This window comes from Chiloscyllium punctatum, chromosome 30 (assembly GCF_047496795.1).
Source record: "Chiloscyllium punctatum isolate Juve2018m chromosome 30, sChiPun1.3, whole genome shotgun sequence".
NCBI classification, from domain to species: domain Eukaryota; kingdom Metazoa; phylum Chordata; class Chondrichthyes; order Orectolobiformes; family Hemiscylliidae; genus Chiloscyllium; species Chiloscyllium punctatum.
Window position 1 is genome coordinate 49,234,339 of NC_092768.1, and position 20,881 is coordinate 49,255,219.

A 20,881-nucleotide genomic window follows, 5' to 3' on the forward strand; every position below is an offset into this window, starting at 1 on the left:
CGGTGTGTATCTGAGTCCTGTGTCACAGAGCTGCTCAGGACGAATCACAACAAAAAGACACTGAGGAGCATTTACTAGTCAGAGAGTGTGGTAGAGACTAGTTAGAGGGAGGTGGTCACACTAGAGCTTCAGTCAAGTAGAGGCAAACAGGTTGTGCAGGAGTCTCTTGTAGCTATTCCCCTCCCTAACAGGTATACCATTTTGGCTATTGTTGGGGGGAATTGTGTCTCAGGGAAGTATAACAGCAGCAGCCAGGCGTGTGGCACCATAAGCGGTTCTGCTATAGAGTAAAGTCATGCAAGATCCAAGTGAGCAAAAATGTTTGGAGACTCGCTAGTTGGGAACACAGACAGGCATTTCTGTGGCCGCGTCTGAGACTCCAGGATGGTGTGTTACCTCCCTGGTGCCAGGGTCCAGGATGTCTCTGAGTAGTTACACAAATTCGTAAGGGAGAGGGTGAGCAACCAGAGGTCATTGTGTACATTGGCACCAATGACATAGAGAAAGAGGAATGAGATCCTGCAGAATGAATACAGGGAGTTAGGAAAGAAGCCAAAGAGCAGGACCTTGGGGGTAGTAATCTCTGGGCCATGCACCAGTGAGGCAAGGAGTAGAAAAGAGGACATATGAATGCGTGGCTAAGGAGCTGGTTCAGGGGACAGGGTTTCTGGTTCTTGGATGATTGGGACCTCATCTGGGGAAGGGGTGACCTGTAAAGAAGAGATAGGATGCACTTGAACTGGAGGGGAACTAATATCCTCGCAGGGAAATGCGCTAGTGCTACTTGGGAGTGTTTAAACTAGACTGCAGTGGACAGGGACCCAGAGCAGCAGGTCAGCAAGTGGAATAGAGGGGAAGGTAGATGCTAAGTAAATCAGAAAGAAAAGACAGGCAGAATCAGGTAGTTGAACACCATGGCACGAATGGGCTGAGGTGTGTTTATTCCAATGCACAAAGTGTTATGGGTTAGGCAGATGAGTTTCGAGCCTGGATCAGTACATGGGACTATGATGTTGTGGTCAGTAAAGAGACTTGGTTGAGAGAGGGACAGGACTGGCTGCTCAATGCTCCCAGGTTTCATTGTTTTAGATGAGATAGAGAGGAGGGTCAAAGGAGTTGTATTACTTAGCGGCGAGTATGTTCCATCTGTACTCAGAGAGGACATGCTGGAGGGCTCATCTACTGAGGCAATATGGGTAGAGCTCAAAAATAAGATAGGTGCAATCAATCTGATTGGATTATAATCCAAGCCCCCCCAACAGCCACCGAGACATTGAGGAGCAAATATAGAGGCAGATTATGAAAAGTTGCAATAAAAACAGAGTTGTCACAGGCAGTGACTTTAACTTCCCAATACCGATTGGGACTCGCTTGAAGCAAGGGGCTCAGATGGGACGGAATTTGTTAGGTGCATCCAAGAGGGTTTCTTGCAACAAAATGTGGACAGTCCAACTGGAGGAGGGACCAAAGTGGATCTTGTATTGGCTAATGAGCCTGGCCAGGTGACTGACCTTTCATTGGAATAGCATTTTGGAAACAGTGATCACAATTCCTTAAGTTGTAAGTTGGCTATGAAAAAGGATAAATCAGGACCCCATAGCAAGGAACTAAATAGGGGGAGGGCAAATTACATCAGTACATTATTAGGCAGGAGCTAGGGAGTCTTAATTGGGAGGAACTGTTATCAGGCAAGTCCACATTTGACATGTGAGATTGTTAAAAGACCTGCTGGGGAGAGTTCAAGACCAGCATGTTCCAGTAAGGAGAAAGGACGAGGATGGCAAGGTAAGGAATCCTTGGCTAATGAGGGAGGTTGTGAATTTAGCCAAAAGGAGAAAATACGTATATGTAATGTTCAGGAAGGTAAAACCGCACAGGGCCCATGAAGAATATAAGGAAGGTAGGAAGGAACTCAAGCAGTGAATTAGGAGAGCAAAAAGGGGCAATGAAATGACCTTGGCAAGTAGGGTTGAAGAGAATCCCTAGGCATTCTATAGATACATTAAAAACAACAGGATATCTACGGAGAAAGTCGGTCCACTCAAGGATAGAGGAGGGAACTTGTGCTTGGAAGCAGAGGATGTGGATGTGATCCAAAATGAGTCATTTGCGTCAGTATTCACTCAGGAAGGATATGGGGGATAGTGAGATTTGTGTAGAGCATGCCAATAAACTAGATTATTTTGAGGTCAGGCAAGACATGGTGTTGGATCTCCTGAAGAGCATGAAGATGATAAGTCCCTGGATCCCATTAGTGTCTACCCCAGCTTATTGAGACAGGCAAGAAAGGAGATTGCTGGGGCCTTGACCAAGATATTTGTATCCTTGCTAGCCACTGGAGATGTCCCGGAGGACTGGTGAGTAGCGAATATTGTTCCTCTAATCAAGAAGGAAAATGGGGATAATCCAGGAAATTGCAGACCGGTGAGTCTCAGATCGGTGATTAGGAAGCTATTGGAGCGATTTCTTAGGGATAGGATTAATACACAATTGGAAAAGCATGGCCTAATTAGGGACAGTCAAGCATGGTTTTCTGCAGGACTGGTCATGTCTCACTAACTTGATTGAATTTTTCGAGGAGGTAACAAAGGTGATTGATGAGGATAGAGATGTTGTAAAAATAGACTCTAGTAAGGCTTTCAACAAGACCCCTCATGATAAGCTCTTCCGGAAGATTAAGGTGCATGATGACTTGGTCACAAAATTGGCTTGCCCCTAGAAACAGAGGGAAGTGTTGGAAGGGTGTTTTTTAGGCTGGAGGTCTATGACTAGTGGCGTTCCACAAGGATTCATACTGGGACCTCTACTGTTTGTAGTATATATTTTTTATATATATATATATATATATATGACTGGGTTAGTAAATTTGCAGATGCTACAAAGATCAGTGGAGTTGTGGATAGTGTTGAATCTTGTCAAAGGACACAGTGGGCTGTACATAAGTTGTGAATATGGGCGGGGAAATGGCAGATGGAGTTTAATCCATATAAGTGTGAGGTGCTGCACTTTGGGAGATCAAATGTTAAAGAAAAGTATACAGTTAATGGTAGGACTCTGAACAGCATTGACATTCAGAAGGCTCTTAGAGTTCAAGTCCATAGCTCCCTGAACTTGGCCACACAAATAGATATGTCATGCACCTTATTAGCCATCCTATTTGCCCTTACTGGTTGTGGAATTGAATACAAGACTCAGGATGTCATGTTGCAAATTTATAAGACTTTGGAGTATTGTGTTCAATTCTGGGGACCACATTGCAGGAAGGATGTGGAGGCTCTGAAGACGGTGCAGAAGAGATTTACCAGAATGCTGCCTGGATTAGAGGGTATGAATTAGAAGACAAGGTTACAAAAACTCAGATTGTTTTGTCTGGAGCAGTGAGGCTGAGGGGAGACTTGATAGAATTCTGTAAAATTTTTCAATGATTGAGTTAGAATAGTTTTTTCTAGAGTTTAAATGTCTCATACTAGGGGACATGCATTTAAAGTAAGAGAGTGAAAATTCATAGGAGACCTGAGGGGCAAGTTTTTACACAGAGATTAGTGGGGGTGGTGGTAGAGGCAGATGCCATAAGGCCATTTAAGAGACTTTTAGATAAGCACATGAATATGCAAGGAATGAAGGGATTTGTACCAAGGGCAGGCAGAAGGAATTAGTTTCATTTGGCTTATGCTCGGCACGATAATCTGGGCCTGTGCTATACAGTTCTATGTTCTTTGTTCTATCACTTTCCAGGCTTCCTTTGCATAGGCACATTCCAGCATTTTTTAAATTTCAAAAATATACTTTATCTGTCAAATATATCTTTGTTTTTACATAGGCACAAATGCAATTAGGTTCTGAACAGTAGCACATCAAGAAAACAAACAAAGTTTGAAGTCTGACTGTAGCCAATAAACAAATCAAAGGCATCTCTTACTTGCACAAGACCAGACTATATTTACATGTATTTGAGGCCCTGGGATAGTCTGATAACTGAATGGAGACCCACCCCCAACGCATTTGACTTTGGCACGTTGTCCTGGACCTTGGAATGTGTGAGTTTGCAAAGGCATATTCCAGCTTTTTTTTAATTTCAAAAATATACTTTAGTCAGAAAAAAACTCTTTGTATATGAACATTCTCACAAAATCCGTTCAGTTCTGTACAGTTGCACATAAAGTAAATAAACAAAATGCTAGACTTTGACTCTATCCAAAAAAAACAAAGACCTCTCTTACACACATATACATTTACATATATTTGAGGTACTAAGAAGGTCTGATAACTGATCAGACCCCCATTTATCTTCAGCATGAGAACCTCAGACAGTGGTCTTTCCCCACAGTGCCTTGGTGAAGTTTCCCCAAGCTTTAGTGCATCCCTCAGCACATTGTCCTGGACCTTGGAATGTGTCAGTCTGCAACACTCAGTCAGAGTCAAATCCTTGTACTGGGAGACTAACAAGTTTTGGGCAGACCAGAGAGTGTCTTTCACTGAGCTGATGGTCATCCAGGTGTAGTTGATGTTTGTCTTGATGTGTGCACACTGTAGAGCACAGAGTCCTTGGTCACAGAACTGCTTGGGATGAACCTTGACACAAACCGCTTCATCTTCCTCCAGATTTCCTTTGCAAAGGCACATTCCAGAAGGAGATGTGTGAGAGTCCCAATCCTCACATAGCCACTTTGCGGGCAGCATGTGGTGGCGCAGATCAATCACGGGTACATGAAGGATCTCACAGGTACTGTCCTTCTCACCACCAGCCAAGCAATGTCTTGGTGCTTGTTAGAAGGGTCTGGTGATGAAGCATTCTGCCAAATGACTTTCACAATCTGCTCAGGGAACCAAATAACAGGATCCACCCTCTCCTTTCTCTCAGGGTCTCAAGAACACTGCGTACTCACCATTTTCTGATGAATTTGGTCAAAGTTTTTCTTTGCAAATTTCTCGATTAAGGACAGGTGTTACGGAACATTCCAACTACTTGGAACAATCCGCGGCGGTAAGGCCAGTCCCGTCCTTCCCAATGGCAAGGACAGATCAAACCTCATTTTGAATTAGAATTAAAATTCCTACAGTGTGGAAACAGGCCCTTCAGCCCAACAAGTCTACACAAACCCTCCAAAGAGTAACCCACCCAGACCAATTCCACTACCCTATATTTACGCTTGACTAATAACCTACACTAAGGGCAATTTGGCAAAATCAATTCTCCTAACCTGCACATCTTTGGATTATGTGAGGAAACCAGAGCACCTGGAAGAAACCCACGCAGACACTGGGAGAATGTGCAAACTCCACACAAATAGTCGCCTGAGGCAGGAGTCAAGTCTGGGTCCCTGACTCTGTGAGGCAGCAGTGCTAACCGGTGAGCCACCATGCCGCTCCAGTATGTAGTGACACTTGGTGTTTGCATGCTGAGGTTCTACACACAGCTTGATGCAACCACACATAAAGGTGGCCATCAGGATGAGGGCAACATTGGGTATGTTCTTACCCTCATTATCCAGAGTTTTGTACATGATTTCCCTACACACTCAGTCTATCTTAGGTTTCCAGATGAAATGGAAGATAGCTTGGGTGACTCAAACAGTGCTGCTTCTGAGAGTGGGCCAGACCTGTGCTACGTACAACAACAGAGAGAGGTTTTACCAACAATGGAGAGACTTTGGCAATGCGATCCTCCCAAGATTTTATGAATGGCCTGGCCCCACAATCCCAGCACCTTCAGATAATCTGTCATGACGGTGAAGGAAATGAGAGATTGGTTGGCCCAGTTCCCAAAGAACATGGCCTTGCTCTTGCCTTGATTAATATTGGCTCCTGAGGCCAGTTCAATGTATCTGCAGATGCTCATGAATCTGTACTGACAGTGAATCAGAGCAGAAAATGGCGAGGTTGTGACCTGCAGGCATCTGCTATCTGGAATAGCCACCCCTCAAGCTCACATCTTTTCTGATGGAATCAGCAATGGGCTGTTTTCAACATAAACAAGGCAGGCTTCAATGGGCAGCCGTGCCTGACTCTGGATCTGATTGGGAAGCTTTCTGATTCCCACGCATTTTATAGAATCATAGAATCCTTACAATATGGAAACAGGCCCTTTGGTCCAACAAGTCCACATCGACCTTTCAAAGAGTGTCCCACCCAGACACATTCCCCTACCCTATTATCCTATATTTACTCCTGACTAATGCACCTAACCTCCACATCCCTGAACATTATGGGCAATTTAGCATGGCCAATTCACCTAACCTGCACATCTTTGGATGATGGGAGGAAACCGGAGCACCTGGAGGAAACCCACACAGAGATGGGAAGAATGTCTGTGTGGAGTTTGCACAATCACCTGAGGCTGGAACCAAACCCTGGCACTGTGAGGCAGCGGTGCTAATCACTGAGCCACCATGCTGCCCAATATTTATTGACACTGTGCTAACAATGTTGGTGTATAACAATCAGATCCAATTATAGATTCCGTCCCCAAAGCCCATTTTGGAGAACATGTCCCACATGTACGAGCGTGGTATCGTGTCAAAGGCCTTTTCCTCACTCAGGTTGATGAGGCAGGCATTAACACACACAACACACACACAAACACACACACACACCGTCCTGTACATAGGCCATTATATCCCTGAGGAACACAACGCTGTCAGAGATTGTCCTGCCCAGTACAGCACAGACTTGGCCAGGGTGATTCATCAATCCCAGAGCAGACCATATTCCAATTATTACAGTAGTGTATGTCTCAATCCTTCTGTGAGAAACAAAGCTCACTCACTTCAATAATTTCAGTCCGAGACAAGATCTGAATCAGTAGTGTCATTTATTTTACTCTTGCAAGAGGGTGCAATGTCCACTGTCTACCAGGCAGGGGCACACACACACACACTGAATTCAACTAATACACGATATTTATGTAATTTGGTTCCTTTTTTTTATCCCATTACTCCTCCCCGTTTACATCTTCCACTTCTCTAAGACTGGCACCCATTACTCTTGTTTATCTCTTGCCTTATTCCGCCTTGTCTGTGACAAAATGCTTATTTCTGGCCTCACAAGGCCGTTTGACCACATCCCACTGTGGCCCATTGTTAGGTATATCCTTTCTTCACCATTATCTACTCCCTCCATCTGTGCTTTCCCCAACCGTACTGATCCTTATAACCTTTTAATTGGGGTTTGTTCCTGTGTTTCGGTAAAAATGGGAAACAGATGCTCATAACTACTGCTTGTGCAAACATATCTGGCTTAACCTACATCCTCACAGCACCTTATCTATTTGTCTGTAACATCTACCATTGTTTTGCAGTCACGTTTCATTCTTGCATACAATTTTAGCTAATCCAAAAACAATTATGTATTTCCTCCACACAGTTTGCATTCTTATTGACTCAGCTCTTAGTTGAAACAATTACACATTGGTGTGAGTTCATTTACCTTGCATAAGTAATTACGATTGCAGAAGTAACACTACTTTACCTATATCCCACCATCCAAAATACCCACCATTCCTCGTCCCCTGACATTTCCCCTTCCCTTTCAAAGTGATTATTTCCTATGAGCTGATTTCCTGAATGGATACACTTTGGTCAAGTCAGTGATTTCTTTTGACCATCCATTACTCCACTGCAAGCGGGAGAATGTGTTCAGACTGACATCACGTGAACATGTCCCAGAATCCCTGATTATCAATCAGAGCGTTCTGACCAAGAACCAATCAGGATACTGAAAGGTGAACTAATCAGGACCTGTCCAATGGCAAAGAACAAAGAATAGTACAACACAGGAACAGATCCTTTAGCTCATCAAGACTGTGCTAGCACACAATTTTCTTTATTTCAAAAATATACTTTATTCATAAAATATTTTAATGTTCTGTACAGTTGGTCATGCCATACATACGGAAACATTCCATTTCTTTGCATAAAGAGATCAGAATTTATCATTTGTATATATAGGTCTGTACATATATCAATCATATATCCATATATTTAGCTGAGGTGTCAGCGGAGCCCAAATGACTGTGTGGGCCCTCTGTTCTTCTTAGGTAGGCAGCTGTTACACAGTGGTCTTTCCCCACTGCACCTTGGCGGTCGCTGCCCCAAGCTTCAGCGCGTCCCTCAACACGTAGTCCTGGACCTTGGAATGTGCCAGTCTGCAATACTCAGTCGGGATCAACTCCTTCAGCTGGAAGATCAGACCGCCCAGAGAGCATCTGTGCTAACACAAAAATTTTTTTTATTTCAAAAATATACTTAATTCATAAAATGATTTGATGGTCTGTACATTGGGTCATGCCATACATATGTCAATATTTACAAACACAGATTCAAATTTATCTTTGTCATTTACAATCCTGTGCCTTTTTTAATCTTGTATATATACCTATATTTGGCTGAGGCATCAGCAGAGCCCAAAAAACGTCCGCATGGGCCCCCTGTTCTTCTTTCGGCAGGCCGATCTTACACGGTGGTCTTTCCCCACCGCGCCTTGGCGGCAGCTGCCCCAAGCTTCAGCGCGTCCCTCAACACGTAGTCTTGGACCTGGGAATGTGCCAGTCTGCAACACTCGGTCGGGGTCAACTCCTTCAGCTGGAAGATCAACAGGTTTCGGACCGCCCAGAGAGCGTCCTTCACCGAGTTGATGATCTTCCAGACGCGGTTAATGTTCGTCTCGGTGTGAGTCCCGGGGAACAGGCCGTAGAGCACGGAGTCCCGCGTCACGCCGCTGCTCGGGACGAACCTCGACAAGCACCACTGCATTCCTCTCCAGACTTCCTCTGCATAGGCACATTCCAGAAGGAGGTGTGTGACAGTCTCGTCCCCCCCGCAGCCACTTCGAGGGCAGCGTGCGGTGCGGCAGAGAGTCCGGGCATGCATAAAGGATCTCACAGGCAGAGCCCTTCTCACCACCAGCCAAGCCACGTCTTGGTGCTTGTTGGAAAGTTCTGGCGATGAGGCATTCTGCCAAATGGCTTTGACAGTCTGCTCAGGGAACCGCTCGACAGGATCCGCCCTCTCCTTTTCCCGAAGGGTCTCAAGGACGCTACGTGCTGACCACTTCCTGATGGACTTGTGGTCAAAGGTGTTTTTCCTCATAAATTTCTCCACGAAGGACAGGTGATACGGAACGGTCCAACTACTCGGAGCGTTCCGCGGCAGCGAGGCCAGGCCCATCCTTCGCAACACCGGGGACAGGTAGAACCTCAGTACGTAGTGACACTTGGTGTTTGCGTACCGGGGATCCACGCACAGCTTGATGCAGCCACACACAAAGGTGGCCATCAGGGTGAGGGTGGCATTGGGTGTGTTTTTTCCCCCATTGCACTGGTCTTTGTACATAGAGTCTCTTCGGACCCGGTCCATCTTTGATCTCCAAATGAATTGGAAGATGGCCCGGGTGACTGCGGCGGCACAGGTCCTGGGGATAGGCCAGACCTGTGCCACATATAGCAATACTGAGAGTACCTCACACCTGATGACCAGGTTTTTTCCCGCAATGGAGAGCGACCGTTGCCCCCATCTGCCTAGTTTCTGTCTCATCTTCCTGATCCGCTCCTCCCAGGTCTTGGCGCACGCCCCAGCCCCCCCGAACCAAATACCCAGCACCTTCAGGTGGTCAGTCCTGACGGTGAAGGGGATAGAGGATTGGTCGGCCCAGTTCCCGAAGAGCATGGCCTCGCTCTTGCCTCTGTTTACCTTGGTCCCCGAGGCCCGTTCGAACTGGTCACAGATGCACACGAGTCTGTGCACGGACAGCGGATCCGAGCAGAAAACAGCGACGTCATCCATGTACAGGGAGGCCTTAACCTGCAGGCCCCCGCTGCCAGGAATAGTCACCCCTCTCAGGCTCGCATCCTTCCTGATGGATTCGGCAAATGGCTCTATGCAACACACAAACAAGGCGGGTGAGAGGGGGCATCCCTGCCTGACTCCAGATCTTACAGGGAAGCTATCTGATTCCCACCCATTGATTGAGACTGCACTGACAATGTTGGTGTAGAGCAGTCTGATCCAATTTCCGATTCCCTCCCCAAAGCCCATTTTGGAGAGGACATCCCTCATATATGTATGCGATATCCTGTCAAAGGCTTTCTCTTGGTCCAGGCTGATGAGGCAGGTGTCCACCCCCCTGTCCTGCACGTAGGCGATCGTATCCCTGAGGAGTGCGAGACTCTCAGAGATCTTCCTGCCCGGTACAGCACAGGTTTGGTCCGGGTGGATCACCGATCCCAGAGCAGACCTGACCCGGTTGGCGATGACCTTTGACAAGATTTTGTAGTCTGCATTTAACAGTGAGATCGGTCTCCAATTTCTAATTTCCTCCCTCTCCCCCTTCCGCTTGTAGACGAGGGTGATGATGCCTTTCCTCATGGATTCACTCATGGTACCTGCCCGAAGCATACTGACATACACCTCCAGCAGGTCCTGGCCGATCAAGTCCCAAAGAGCGGAATAAACCTCGACCGGTAAGCCGTCGCTTCCGGGAGTTTTATTCTTTTCGAAGGACTCGAGGGCCTTGGTCAGTTCATCCAGAGATAGCGGCTGGTCCAGCCTCTCTCGTGTTCCGTCATCTAGGACCTCCGTGATAGAGGACAGGAACGACTGGGAGGCCGCGCGGTCGGTTGGCTTCGAGTCATACAGGCTGGCGTAGGAGGATTTGCTGATCCTCATGACGTCAGTCTGAGATGACGTTACCGAGCCATCTTCTTTCTTCAGGCTGCTGAGCACGAAGCTCTCTTTGTGCACCTTCTGGAAGAAGAAACGTGAGCACGTCTCGTCCTGCTCCACCGAGCGGACCCTGGACCGGAAGATTATCCTGGAGGCCTCCGAGGCAAAGAGCGAGGCTTGCTGGCCCTTCACCTCCTTGAGGTCCTCCGTGACATCGACCCCCATCGTCTGCAGCAGGAGCAGGTTCTGCATACTTTCCTGGAGCTGGGACAGTTTTCCCCGCCTCTCTCTCGCCTCCTGGACACCTTTGAGGATAAAGAACCTCTTGATGTTCCCTTTTACCGTTTCCCACCAGTCCGCTGGAGACTCAAAGAGAGGCTTCACGGTTCTCCAACCTGCGTAATCCCTCTTGAGCTCTTCGATGTTTCCCGGGGTCAACAGCTTAGTGTTCAGTTTCCACGTTCCCTTGCCCGCCCGCTGTTCGTCCTGTAGGTGACAGTCGGCCAGCAGGAGGCAGTGGTCAGAGAAGAACACCGGCTTGACGTCGGTGGATCTGACCGAGAGCGTTCGGGACACAAACAGGTAATCTATCCTTGAGCGGATAGACCCGTCTGCCTGTGACCAGGTGTATCTACGCTGCGCTCCATCTGCAGGGGCGCTGAAGACGTCGTGCAGCTTGGCGTCTTTGACCGTTTCCATCAGGGCCCTGGACGTAGCGTCCGGTTTACTGTCCCCCCCGCCGGATCGTCCATCTGCATCAATGATGCAGTTGAAGTCTCCGGCCAGAATGACCGGCCTGGACGTAGCCAGCAGCAGTGGAAGCTGTTGCAGGACGGCCAACCGTTCACTCTTACCCACTGGGGCGTACACGTTGATAAGTCTCACGGGAGCGTTTCTGTATTTAACGTCCGCGACGAGGAGGCGCCCGCCCACCACCTCCTTAACCTCGGAGATGGTGAAGTTGCCTCCCCGCAACAGGATACCCAGGCCGGAGGCGCGGCTATCGTTGCCCCCCGACCACACTGACGGCCCGTGGGCCCACAAGCTCGACCATCTCCTGTAACTGCGGTATCCCACACTCCTGCAGAAACAGGATATCGGCTTTGACGTTGGCCAGGAAGGCCAGCGTTGAAACACATCGCGTAGCCGCTTTAATGCTACGCACATTTATGCTGGCAATTTTAAACCCCATTTTACCAGTTTACGGGGTTACCAGTGTCCATTTTCTTCTGGTCTTGCTCCAGTGGGGTAGCTGCGTGCATCCCCGTGGTGACAGCAAACTGCTGGACCTTCCCAGGGCTGAGGTAGTTGTCCAGCTCCACGCTTGAGTCATTTCCCCGCTCTGGTGTCATCGTGTCAGACCCAGGGTCCGCATCGCCCCGTTCTCCATCTGACAGCAGGGCTGTCACTGGGACGCTGCTCCCAGTTCCTTGGAGCTGTGGGCCGGTGGGTACCCCTTGGTTCTCACCGGGTAGGGGGAGGCCTTCACCCATCCCCTCAGAGGGATCGTCTTTTCCTTCTTGGGCGGTGCTGCCCACCTTTCTCCCCACGGTGCTCTGCCTCTTCCTCCGGAGGCGACCCTTCTTGCGCCCGTCCTCACCCTCGGAGGAGCTGCCTGTATCCTCCTCTTCGAGGTATCTCTTCCCCCTTCGCTTGGTGGCTTTGGGGCCCTCGAGAGGTTTCCTTTTCCTGTTTTTAACGATAATCCACTGCTCTGCCTCCTTTGATCCCTCCTCTTCTATTTCCTCCGTCTGTTCTGCAGATGACTTTCTAAATAAAAAAACATTTTGTGTCTACTCGGTCTGTATGCCTCTATTACCTGCCTATTCATATATCTGACAAGATGCATCTTAAATATTGTTATTGTATCTGCTCCCCCCACCTCCTCTGGCAGCATATTCCAGGCACTTGTCTTTGCAAACAAAGTTGCACCTCACATTCCATTTAAACATATTCCCTTTTTCCATAAACTTATGTCCCCAGCCAAAATGAGTTTGGGAGTGAAATGTGGTGAATATTCAGTACAAAGCCGACCAGTGATAGAGAGGACACTCTGGGGTGAAACACACGGAGATCCTGCACGATTAAATTTGGAAGCAGGAATAGTTTGAATAATCCAGAACAATTTGTCCCTTCTCTCCTGTTTACGTGCTGATCCGAACACTGATTCCATTGTGTTTTGGGGCACTGCCGCTCATTTCTGAACTGCTTCAAGTGGAGGTAAGCGACATATTCCACAATTATGTTGTCAGTTTAAAAGCTTTCAGGATAAAGATGCTATTTGGATTGACTGTGAGAGACGTCAATCAGAGAGTCCACCCACTCTGCCCATTGTCTCCTCTTCCTCTTCCAGAGCTGGTTCACTTCCTATAGGGACTGAAAACCAAGTGAGGAGATGGTGAGTGAAGGAGCAGCTTTTATACAAATTGTATCCCATAATATCCACACCAATCCTCAGGCAGTCTGACTATCCTGTGGGTAATCAGGGGTGGAAATGTCCCTTATACTGTGTGAGAAGATCCAGCTGAGAGAGCTGTTTACTCGGTGCTTTGTGCTGAACTGTTTGACTGGAGCTGTGTGTTGGATATTGAGTGTGTTTATTGGAAGCATTTCCCTCTGATTTCCAGGCTGAGATTGTTGGTGGCTCATTCCTGAATATAAGGTGACGTGTAATTATACTATAATTCTGGGAGATGCAGAGTGTCTGACAATTCTCACTAATTTCCTGTTGTTGAGTTGTGTGTATTGGGAGCTGGTTATCATCCCAGATTGTGAATTGTTAGTTCTCAGTGTATGGAGATGTCTGTATGGCTGTCCTAACCTTCACCCCTCCTCCCTCCTATCCCACCATCTGTACAACATCCTCAGAAAAGCTCAGAACAAGTTGCATTAAAAATTAACCTTTCAGGACAACCGGATATTCCAAAACACTCTATAGCTCACAAAGTACTTTTGAAATCTATTTCTCCTGGTAATGTCAGTAACGTGGCATCTAATTTGTTTTCAGCAAATATCTACACACAAAAAGGTGAAAATAGCCTGATAATCTGCTTTTTAGTACTGTTTATTAAGTGAGTTGTGAATTCCCTGGAGGGATTGAAAATTTTTAAAATAGATTTGAAATCCCAGTGACTGAATCACCGAAGATTGCACATTTTAAGATGGAGAATCTTTAAAATATGGATAGAGGCCATTTGGCCCATTGAGTCTCCATCAACCCACTGAAGAGCATCCCACCCAAACCTACACCATCCCCATCTTTACCGTGACTATTCCATCTAATCTGCACATCCCTGGTCATTATGGTGCAATTTGGCATGGTGAATCGACCGAACCTACACAGTGTTGGATTGTGGGAGGAAACTGGAGCACTCACTAGAAACTCATGCTTATGTGGAGAGAACGTGTGAATTCCACACAATCATCAAGGCTGGAATTGAAGCTGGGTCCTTGGCATTGTGAGGCAGCAATGCTAACCACTGTGCAACCCTGGTAATATTTGTTCATAAATAAAGCTAAAAGGGTTTCGGATCACCTGATGGCTTCTGAACTAAAATCCACTTTGGCCAAACAATACCTAAGAGGCAAATAATACATTATAAACTAGAGAAAAAAACTCCTAACTTTCAATGGAATTGAATACCTTACGCCAATATTATACTTTCTGTCTTGCATTTCCAGGAATTAAGCTCACACCACCCTCAGTTTCTAATTAATTTGCTGCTCTCCATTTTGCTGAGCCTTAACCATTGTCCATGAAATGCCATTATTCTGACTTTCCAGAGAAATTGTGAATCAGCTGCCGACGCTTAGGCCCTTTCCAGTGATTCATTCTCTGGCCTCGCCGTAACAAATCTTCCAGTCGTTTATGTTGCCCCTTGATGTATACATACAAACAGAGACCATTTTCCCTCTCACATTCTGCCTGGCTGCCCACAGAAAGGTCACCCTTTCCTCTGCTGACCGCACTGGCTGTGGTACTTGGTCCATCTCTTAGACCTTTTTTCTCGCTGTTTTTCTTTTTCTGTCACCAACCTCAGAAGCAGAAATTCTGTATGATCAGCCACAACTGCACCTCCATTGTCTCCATGTGTTTTAATTATGAGAATTTTATGCCTCCCTTAGCAAATTCCAATCTGTTGCCACAGTAAGCCACCCACCTCAGCCTGCTACTGGACAGAGTCGTAAAAAATTCTCCTTTGCAAGGAACTCTTTTATCTTAAATGACAGAACAGTTTAAAAAGAATCTTAACTTCACATCCCCAGCACCATCCTGACTTGAGCTCTCTCAACTGTGGGGCATTTTGGAGCGATCTGGAGGGTAACTGAGCGAGCTCCTCAGGAGGAGGCCCAGTTTGATAATGCATTCAATATTTTTGCCTGAATGCACTTTAACATTGTGTCTAAACTCCTGTGTACTGGCCTCCAACATGATGTGAATGGAGGTATTCATGGAGGTACTGTCTCTTGTTAATTGATTGTTGTCCACTGCAATTCCCAGTAAAGTATTTTAGGGCTACAGAGCTTTGCTCTGGTCTGTTGGCTGTGAAGCTGCAGAGCTGCATTAATTATCTTCTACTGTTGGTGCTTATTCTCATGTAGCTCTCTGTAGTACGATCACTTGGTTCAAACCTGGGCTCTAATTGCATCCAATTAGAACAAAGAACAAAGAAAACTTACAGCCCAGGAACAGGCCCTTCGGCCCTCCAAGCCTGAGCCAATCCAAATCCACTGTCTAAACCTGTCGCCCAATTCCTAAGCATCTGTATCCCTCTGCTCCCCACCTCCTCATGCATCTGTCCAGACACATCTGAATTGAATCTACCATACCTGCCCCTACTACCTCTGCTGGCAACACGTTCCAGGCACCTACCATCCTCTGTGTAAAGTACTTGCTGCGTGTATCCCCCTTAAACTTTTCACCTCTCACCTTGAAAGTGGGACCTCTCGTTATTTATTTAATCCTTCAGCCTGGAAAAAAGCTTATCTCCATCTATCCTGTCATGATTTTGTAGACCTCAATCAGGTCCCCCGTCAATCTCCTTTTTTCAATTCAAAACTATCCTAACCTACTCAACCTCTCTTCATAGCTAGCACCTTCCATACCAGGCAACATCTTTCTAAACCTTCTCTGCACCCTCTCCAAAGTGTCCACATCCTTTTGGTAAGGTACTTTGCACATTCACACATTCTGCCCATATAAGCATGAGTTACTGGTGGGTGCTCCACTTTCCTCCCACAGTCCAACATTTGTATAGGTTCCTGATGAAGGGCTTTTGCCTGAAATGTCGATTTTACTGCTCCTCGGATGCTGCCTGAACTGCTGTGCTCTTCCAGCACCACCAATCCGGTATCTGGTTTCCAGCATCTGCAGTCATTGTTTTTACCTTTGTATAGGTTTGGTCGATTGACCATGCTAAATTGCACTATAATGACCAGGGATGTGCAGGATAGGTGGATTAGTCACGCTAACTTTGGGGATGGCGTAGGTTTGGGTGGGATGCTCATTGTACACTGTATTTTAAATGCAGCCGAACCAATGTCTTGTACAATTTTAACATGACCTGCCAGATCTTATACTCAATACCCCATCCGATGAAGGCAAGCATACCATATGCCTTCTTGACCACTCTATCCACCTGTGCAGCAACCTTCAGGGTACAATGAACCTGAACTCCCAGATCTCTCTGCTTATCAATTCTTCCCAAGGCTCTTCCATTTACTGTACAATCCACTCTAGAATTTGCCTTCCCAAAATGCATCACCTCACATTTGCTTGGATTGAACTCCATTTGCTACTTTCCGCCTAACTCTCCAGTCTATCGATATCCTCCTGTATTCTCTGACAGTCCCTTATGTTTTCTGCTACTCCACCAATCTTCGTGTCATTTCCAAACTTACTGGTCAAACCAGCAGTGCCCTCTTCTAGATCATTTGTGTATATTACAAACACAGTGGCCCCAGCACTGACCCCTGTGGAACACCACTGGTCACCTTTCTCCATTTCGAGAAACTCCCTTCAACTACTACTCTCTGTCTCCTGTTGCTCAACCGGTTCTTTATCCACCTTGCTAGAACACCCTGCACACCATGTGACTTCACTTTCTCCATTTGTTTATCATGCAAAACATGAATGAAAACACTTATCACCAACAAACTGATGCACAGAACTTTTTTTTTGGTTAGAGGAGAAGGATAGGTGGGAGACACCACAAGAGTAGTGTTTTGGGTTAAGCAACTGCCCAAATATGTAACCTCATGACCTCTCTGACTGCCTCCAGGAACTGAAGAAAACTGAAGGAAATTTAAACTGCGAGACCAGTGGGCTTGACATTTTTGATGGACTAGTTGTTGGGGAGAGTCCTGAGGGACAGGATGTCCATGTGTTTGGAGGGGCGGGAGTGGTTGGGGATTGTCAGTATGGCTTTGTGCATTGGAGGTCTTGTCTCACAAATTTGATTGAGGTTTTTGAAGAAGTGACAGAGAGCATTGGTGAGGGCAGAGTGGTAGACATGATCTATATGGACATCAGTAAGGCTTTTGACAGGGTTCCTCATGGGACACTGGTTGGCGGTGTTGGATTTCATGGAGTTCAGGGAGAGCTGGCCATTTGGATGCAAGGCTGGCTTGAGGGTGGTGGTGTAGGGTTGTTTTTCGGACTGGAGGCCTGTGACCAGTGGTTTGCCTCAAGGATCGGGGCTTGTCACGATGGTGAGTGACTTAGAGGGGAACTTGTAGGTGATGGCGCTGCAATGTATCTGCTACACTTGGATGGATGATCATTCATATAATTGATCTGGATGTGAACATGGAAGGTATAGTCAGTAAGTTTGCAGACAACAAATTTATGTGCGACTCCACTTTCAAGGAGCTATGAACCTGGACTCCAAGGTCTCTTTGTTCAGTTGGAATTAAAGTTATATTCTGCCTGTTTGCATTTCAATGTATAAATGTCTGATGATTTCTTGGCTGGGAAGAGTCCTGCTTCAGAAATCTTTCTGAGTTAACGCTCTCCCAATGCTTTGACAAAATAACTGATTATAATGTGTGCCTGAGAATCCTGAGTTTGTTCCATACGATAGTCAGCTACAACATGGAAGGATTTTCCTGGCAATGAACCAAGGTATCAGTTAAAGTGTGTTTGCTTTAACGCAAGGAGTATCAGGAATAAAAGTGACTAACTTAGAGCATGGGTCAGTACCTGGTGCTATGATGTTGTGGCCATAACAGAGATGTGGGTTTCTCAGGGGCAGGAATGGTTGCTGGATGTTCCAGGGTTTAGAGCATTTAAAAAGAACAGGGAGGAGGGAAAAAGAGGAGGGGGTATCACAGCTACAGAAGCTTCCATTGTCGAGGAAGGTCTGCCTACCGAGTCAGTATGGGTGGAAATTAGGAATAGCAAGGGAGCAGTCACCTCTTTACTACAGGCCCTCCAATAGCAGCAGGGAGATTGAAGAAAGCATAGGTCGGCAGATTTTGGAAAAGTGTGGACGTAGTAGGGTTGTTGTAATGGGTGACTTTAACTTTCCCAATATTGATTGGAACCTCCTTTGAGCAGAAGATTTGAATGGAGCTGTTTTTGTAAGGTGTGTTCAGGAGGGTTACCTAACTCAGTACGTTGACAGTCCGACGAGGGGAGAGGCCATTCTAGACTTAGTGCTCGGAAACGAGCCGGGGCAGGTATCAGATCTTGTGGTGGGAGAGCATTTTGGTGATAGTAACCACAACTGCCTCACATTCTACATAGCTATGGAGAAGGAGAGGATTAGGCAAAATGGAAGGATATTTAATTGGGGAAGAGGAAACTATGATGCGATTAGACATGAGTTAGGAAGCATGGATTGGGAGCAATTGTTCCATGGTAAAGGCACTATAGACATGTGGAGACTGTTTAAGGAACAGTTGTTGCAAGTGATGAATACGTATGTCCCTCTGAGACAGGCAAGAAGTGGTAAGATAAAGGAACCTTGGATGACGAGAGCGGTGGAGCTTCTCGTCAAAAGGAAAAAGGTAGCTTACATAAGGTGGAGGAAGCTAGGGTCAAGCTCAGCTCTACAGGGTTACAGGCAGGCGAGGAAGGAGCTTAAAAATGGTCTGAGGAGAGCCAGGAGGGGGCACGAGAAAGGTTTGGCAGAACGGATTAGGGAGAACACAAAGGCATTTTACACTTATGTGAGGAATAAGGGAATGGTCAAAGAAAGAGTAGGGCCGATCAGGGATAGCTTAGGGAACTTGTGTGTGGAGTCTGAGGAGGCAGGGGAAGGCCTAAATGAGTTTTTTGCTTCTGTCTTTACAAAAGAAACAAACTTTGTAGTGAATGAAACCTTTGAAGACCAGGTGTGCATGCTGAAATGGATAGAGACAGAGGAAGCTGATGTGCAGAAAATTTTGTCAAACATTAAGATTGACAAGTCGCCAGGCCCGGACCAGATTTGTCCTCAGCTGCTTTGGGAAATGAGAAGTGCAATTGCTTCGCCATTTCCGAAGACCTTTTCATCGTCGCTCTCCAGTGGAGTCGTACCTGAGGACTGGAGAGAGGCAAATGTAATTCCTCTCTTCAAGAAAGAAAATAGGGAAATCCCCGGCAATTACAGACCAGTAAGTCTCACGTCTGTCGTCTGCAAGGTGTTAGAAAGGATTCTGAGGGAAAGAATTTATGACCATCTGGAAGAGCATGGCTTGATTAAATGCAGTCATCACGGCTTTGTGAGGGGCAGGTCATGCCTCATAAACCTTATAGAGTTCTTTGAGGGTGTGACTAGAAAAGTTGATGAGGGTCAAGCTGTGGATGTGGTGTATGTGGACTTCAGCAAGGCATTTGATAAGGTTCCCCATGGTAGGCTCATTCAGAAGGTCAGGAGGAATGGGATTCAGGGGAACATAGCTGTCTGGATACAGAATTGGCTGGCCAACAGAAGACAGCGAGTGGTAGTAGAAGGAAAATATTCTGCCTGGAAGTCTGTGGTGAGTGGTGTTCCACAGGGCTCTGTCCTTGGGCCTCTATTGTTTGTAATTTTTATTATTGACTTGGATGAGGGGATTGAAGGATGGGTCAGCAAGTTTGCAGATGACACAAAAGTTGGAGGTGTCGTTGACAGTATAGAGGGCTGTTGTAGGCTGCAGCGGGACATTGACAGGATGCAGAGATGGGCTGAGAGGTGGCAGATGGAGTTTAACTTGAATAAGTGCGAGGTGATGCATTTTGGAAGGTCGAATTTGAAAGCTGAGTACAAGATTAAGGATAGGATTCTTGGCAGTGTGGAGGAACAGAGGGATCTTGGGGTGCAGGTACATCGATCCCTTAAAATGGACACCCAAGTGGACAGGGTTGTTAAGAAAGCATATGGTGTTTTGGCTTTCATTAACAGGGGTATTGAGTTTAAGAGTTGTGAGATCTTGTTGCAGCTTTATAAAACTTTGGTTAGACTGCACTTGGAATGCTGAGTCCAGTTCTGGTCGCCCTATTATAAGAAAGATGTGGATGCTTTGGAGACGGGTTCAGAGGAGGTTTACCAGGATGCTGCCTGGACTGGAGGGCTTATTTTTTTGAGGAGAGGTTGACTGAGCTCGGACTTTTCATTGGAGAAAAGGAGGAGAAGAGGGGACCTAATTGAGGTATATAAGATAGTGAGAGGCATAGATAAAGTCGATAGCCAGAGACTATTTCCCAGAGCAGAAATGACTAACACGAGGGGTCATAGTTTTAAGCTGGTTGGAGGAAAGTATAGAGGGGATGTCAGAGGCGGGTTATTTACACAGAGTTGTGAGAGCATGGATTGCATTGCCAGCAGCAGTTGTGGAGGCAGGGTCATTGGGGACATTTAAGAGACTCCTGGACATGCATATGGTCACAGAAATTTGAGGGTGCATACATGAGGATCAGTGGTCGGCACAACATCGTGGGCTGAAGGGCCTGTTCTGTGCTGTACTGTTCTATGTTCTATGTTCTATGGGGAACCTTATCAAACGCCTTATTAAAGTCCATGTGTATGACATCTACAGCCCTTCCTTCATCTATCAACTTGGTCACTTCCTCAAAGAACTCTATTAAGTTGGTAAGGCACGATCTCCTCCCACACAAAACCATATTGCCTATCACTGATAAGCCCATTCCTTTCCAAATATAAATAGTACCTTCTCCAGCAACTTTCTCACCACTGACGTCAGGCTCACTGGTCTGTAGTTACTCAGAATATCCCGACTACCCTTCTTGTACAGGGCGG

At 46.5% G+C, this 20,881-nt stretch overlaps 1 protein-coding gene across 4 annotated transcripts in view; it reads left to right on the forward strand.

The window, feature by feature from the left end:
- The window catches only part of LOC140455489 (uncharacterized), a 68,187-nt gene that overhangs the window by 21,930 nt on the left and 25,376 nt on the right, over nt 1-20,881 (forward strand). The window contains exon 1 of one of the 4 annotated variants that reach the window (XM_072550426.1): nt 12,944-13,056. The exons of the other annotated variants lie outside the window; for them this stretch is intronic. The gene's annotated coding sequence lies outside the window, so the exon portion shown is untranslated. Of the gene's footprint in view, nt 1-12,943; nt 13,057-20,881 lie in introns of those variants that run through there. 4 annotated transcript variants of the gene reach the window in all.